This window comes from Schistocerca americana, unplaced genomic scaffold (genome assembly GCF_021461395.2).
Source record: "Schistocerca americana isolate TAMUIC-IGC-003095 unplaced genomic scaffold, iqSchAmer2.1 HiC_scaffold_949, whole genome shotgun sequence".
NCBI classification, from domain to species: Eukaryota; Metazoa; Arthropoda; class Insecta; order Orthoptera; family Acrididae; genus Schistocerca; species Schistocerca americana.
The window spans coordinates 20001-25000 of NW_025726729.1; the positions used below are offsets into that span (position 1 = coordinate 20001).

General features: G+C 53.2%; 1 non-coding gene across 1 annotated transcript in view; it reads right to left on the reverse strand.

Annotated features, from left to right (window-relative positions):
* LOC124592628 overlaps positions 1–1404 on the reverse strand; it is a 1910-nt gene extending 506 nt beyond the window's left edge. Inside the window, exon 1 of the ribosomal RNA XR_006977579.1 lies at positions 1–1404. This exon is cut by the window's left edge and continues 506 nt beyond it. This is a non-coding gene — a ribosomal RNA (small subunit ribosomal RNA).
* Positions 1405–5000: the final 3596 nt, after the last annotated feature.

A 5000-nucleotide genomic window follows, 5' to 3' on the forward strand; every position in this document is an offset into this window, starting at 1 on the left:
ACAAATCGCTCCACCAACTAAGAACGGCCATGCACCACCACCCACCGAATCAAGAAAGAGCTATCAATCTGTCAATCCTTCCGGTGTCCGGGCCTGGTGAGGTTTCCCGTGTTGAGTCAAATTAAGCCGCAGGCTCCACTCCTGGTGGTGCCCTTCCGTCAATTCCTTTAAGTTTCAGCTTTGCAACCATACTTCCCCCGGAACCCAAAAGCTTTGGTTTCCCGGAGGCTGCCCGCCGAGTCATCGGAGGAACTGCGGCGGATCGCTGGCTGGCATCGTTTATGGTTAGAACTAGGGCGGTATCTGATCGCCTTCGAACCTCTAACTTTCGTTCTTGATTAATGAAAACATACTTGGCAAATGCTTTCGCTTCTGTTCGTCTTGCGACGATCCAAGAATTTCACCTCTAACGTCGCAATACGAATGCCCCCGCCTGTCCCTATTAATCATTACCTCGGGTTCCGAAAACCAACAAAATAGAACCGAGGTCCTATTCCATTATTCCATGCACACAGTATTCAGGCGGGCTTGCCTGCTTTAAGCACTCTAATTTGTTCAAAGTAAACGTGCCGGCCCACCGAGACACTCACTCAAGAGCACCCTGGTAGGATTGCAACGGGGTCCGCCTCGGGACGCACGAGCACGCACGAGGCGCGTCGCACGCCTTCAGCTCGCCCCACCGGCAGGACGTCCCACGATACATGCCAGTTAAACACCGACGGGCGGTGAACCAACAGCGTGGGACACAAATCCAACTACGAGCTTTTTAACCGCAACAACTTTAATATACGCTATTGGAGCTGGAATTACCGCGGCTGCTGGCACCAGACTTGCCCTCCAATAGATACTCGTTAAAGGATTTAAAGTGTACTCATTCCGATTACGGGGCCTCGGATGAGTCCCGTATCGTTATTTTTCGTCACTACCTCCCCGTGCCGGGAGTGGGTAATTTGCGCGCCTGCTGCCTTCCTTGGATGTGGTAGCCGTTTCTCAGGCTCCCTCTCCGGAATCGAACCCTGATTCCCCGTTACCCGTTACAACCATGGTAGGCGCAGAACCTACCATCGACAGTTGATAAGGCAGACATTTGAAAGATGCGTCGCCGGTACGAGGACCGTGCGATCAGCCCAAAGTTATTCAGAGTCACCAAGGCAAACGGACCGGACGAGCCGACCGATTGGTTTTGATCTAATAAAAGCGTCCCTTCCATCTCTGGTCGGGACTCTGTTTGCATGTATTAGCTCTAGAATTACCACAGTTATCCAAGTAACGTGGGTACGATCTAAGGAACCATAACTGATTTAATGAGCCATTCGCGGTTTCACCTTAATGCGGCTTGTACTGAGACATGCATGGCTTAATCTTTGAGACAAGCATATGACTACTGGCAGGATCAACCAGGGAGCTGCGTCAACTAGAGCTGAGCAGCCGGCCGCCCGGGAGTGTGTCCCGGGGGCCCGCGCGAACACGCAAGCGTCCGCTCAATTATTCTGCAAACAGGAGGAGGCTGAGCTCCCCTGCACAATACACCTCGAAACCCTCTCAGGTCCCGGCGGCGCGCAGCGCCGTCCTAAGTACTTGGTCGGGTTCGAGAGAGGCGCAATCGCCCGGAGTTTGGCGAGTAGACGCTTTAGGTGCGACCACCCGTGCTCCCAACTGAGCTTGCCGCTGCCGACAGAGGCCCGGGAGCGTGCTGTCGTGGCATTGCCGGCGGGAGACAACACGCGCCACCTACGGTGGCCGGCAGCTCCAACGCCAGCGCCACAGAAGGACAAAAGCCCCACTTGGGTGCCGAAGCGAACTCTCCCAGCACAGCGCACGCGCCAACACGTCCGCACAGCTGCGATACAATCCACCTGCGAGAACCGCAGAGGCGACCGAGCAGCAGACGGCGTCGCGGCGCCGAGCGCCGGGCGGCGGCGCATCCTCAGCGCACACAGTCCTCAATCGGACCAGCACACTGCAGATGTCCACCGCGCTTCGCACCGGGCCCGCGAGGACCTACTTTGGCCGCACGGCGCCGCGTGCAGGGTGCGCCGGCGCGCAGCTGCGCCGCCTGCCGCCTCCGTCGGCCGGCGCGCCTGCCACTGGCCGCCCCCACCAGCCGGCTGTAGCGCGTGCGCCCACGCACCGCGCGGCCAGCACGCCGGAAGGCCCCCCCTCACCGGCCGGGGACGGTCCCACCCAGCCACCGCCGCGTATCGCTTCACACCCACATGCCATTCACGTTCGTGGGCATGGTGGGTATCGCTGAAACAACCGGTTGGTAGCTCAACCGATCGTCGCCATCACTGATTCACCTCTAGCGAGAACAACCGCACCACAACGGTTTACCAGTTCTTCATTTGCGTAACGTCACCAGCAAACGTAGACGTCCATCGCCATTTGCAAATTCAACGATTGTTGCATGCCTGTGTCAGGTGTCACGACACACTATGTCTGCCCACATACACGCAACAACATGTGCACGCTTCGCGAACACGTGGAAGGTGGCCCCCGTACGTATGCGATGTCCATTGCGCGAACGACTGTCAACCGGCCTCTGTCGCATGTCGCAGATGTGGAACGCAGTGCACCATGCTATCACGGTGTGTGAGAAGAGACGACTACGTCTGACAACACGCGCCACTACATCAACAGACGGCTCATGCTGATCGCCATCCACGGCATACCATACTGCAATCCAGCTCTTATAGGGAGACGACACGTAGCTGAGTGCACAATATTTGGACCGTATGGTTCGCCGTTGTTGGCGCAGTCGTGGTACGGTCACACATGTACCACGATGTATCATTCAGTACATGAGGACCAATGTGCGGTACAGTGTGTGATTTGGACGTACAACATCAGCGGACAGTTGCCACAAGCCGTACCACAACGTAGGCTGTGCTTCGCCATGCGAATGCCAATGAACAACTGCGAAGGGCATTGAGCATGTACGTCCTGCCGCCATCCGCATTACAGTGTATAGCTGCAAGGTGTTTAACATGAAGCGATACTCTGGGGACCGGGCAGTGCGAGTAGCAAACTATATTGCGGGGGTTGCAGTTAGGCAACACTACACTAATTTAACGCGTCGTATGACAATTACAGAGCAGGTTAAGGCCCAACGTGTGTTGGGTTAAGGCCCAACGTGTGTTGGGTTAAGGCCCAACGTGTGTTGGGTTAAGGCCCAACGTGTGTTGGGTTAAGGCCCAACGTGTGTTGGGTTAAGGCCCAACGTGTGTTGGGTTAAGGCCCAACGTGTGTTGGGTTAAGGCCCAACGTGTGTTGGGTTAAGGCCCAACGTGTGTTGGGTTAAGGCCCAACGTGTGTTGGGTTAAGGCCCAACGTGTGTTGGGTTAAGGCCCAACGTGTGTTGGGTTAAGGCCCAACGTGTGTTGGGTTAAGGCCCAACGTGTGTTGGGTTAAGGCCCAACGTGTGTTGGGTTAAGGCCCAACGTGTGTTGGGTTAAGGCCCAACGTGTGTTGGGTTAAGGCCCAACGTGTGTTGGGTTAAGGCCCAACGTGTGTTGGGTTAAGGCCCAACGTGTGTTGGGTTAAGGCCCAACGTGTGTTGGGTTAAGGCCCAACGTGTGTTGGGTTAAGGCCCAACGTGTGTTGGGTTAAGGCCCAACGTGTGTTGGGTTAAGGCCCAACGTGTGTTGGGTTAAGGCGCAACATAGGTTAGGTTAAGGCGCAACATAGGTTAGGTTAAGGCGCAACATAGGTTAGGTTAAGGCGCAACATAGGTTAGGTTAAGGCGCAACATAGGTTAGGTTAAGGCGCAACATAGGTTAGGTTAAGGCGCAACATAGGTTAGGTTACGGCGCAACATAGGTTAGGTTAAGGCGCAACATAGGTTAGGTTAAGGCGCAACATAGGTTAGGTTAAGGCGCAACATAGGTTAGGTTAAGGCGCAACATAGGTTAGGTTAAGGCGCAACATAGGTTAGGTTAAGGCGCAACATAGGTTAGGTTAAGGCGCAACATAGGTTAGGTTAAGGCGCAACATAGGTTAGGTTACGGCGCAACATAGGTTAGGTTAAGGCGCAACATAGGTTAGGTTAAGGCGCAACATAGGTTAGGTTAAGGCGCAACATAGGTTAGGTTACGGCGCAACATAGGTTAGGTTAAGGCGCAACATAGGTTAGGTTAAGGCGCAACATAGGTTAGGTTAAGGCGCAACATAGGTTAGGTTATGGCGCAACATAGGTTAGGTTACGGCGCAACATAGGTTAGGTTACGGCGCAACATAGGTTAGGTTAAGGCGCAACATAGGTTAGGTTAAGGCGCAACATAGGTTAGGTTAAGGCGCAACATAGGTTAGGTTAAGGCGCAACATAGGTTAGGTTAAGGCGCAACATAGGTTAGGTTAAGGCGCAACATAGGTTAGGTTAAGGCGCAACATGGGTTAGGTTAAGGCGCAACATGGGTTAGGTTAAGGCGCAACATGGGTTAGGTTAAGGCGCAACATGGGTTAGGTTAAGGCGCAACATGGGTTAGGTTAAGGCGCAACATGGGTTAGGTTAAGGCGCAACATGGGTTAGGTTAAGGCGCAACATGGGTTAGGTTAAGGCGCAACATGGGTTAGGTTAAGGCGCAACATGGGTTAGGTTAAGGCGCAACATGGGTTAGGTTAAGGCGCAACATGGGTTAGGTTAAGGTACAATATGGGTTAGGTTAAGGTACAATATGGGTTAGGTTAAGGTACAATATGGGTTAGGTTAAGGTACAATATGGGTTAGGTTAAGGTACAATATGGGTTAGGTTAAGGTACAATATGGGTTAGGTTAAGGTACAATATGGGTTAGGTTAAGGTACAATATGGGTTAGGTTAAGGTACAATATGGGTTAGGTTAAGGTACAATACGGGTTAGGTTAAGGTACAATACGGGTTAGGTTAAGGTACAATACGGGTTAGGTTAAGGTACAATACGGGTTAGGTTAAGGTACAATACGGGTTAGGTTAAGGTACAATACGGGTTAGGTTAAGGTACAATACGGGTTAGGTTAAGGCAC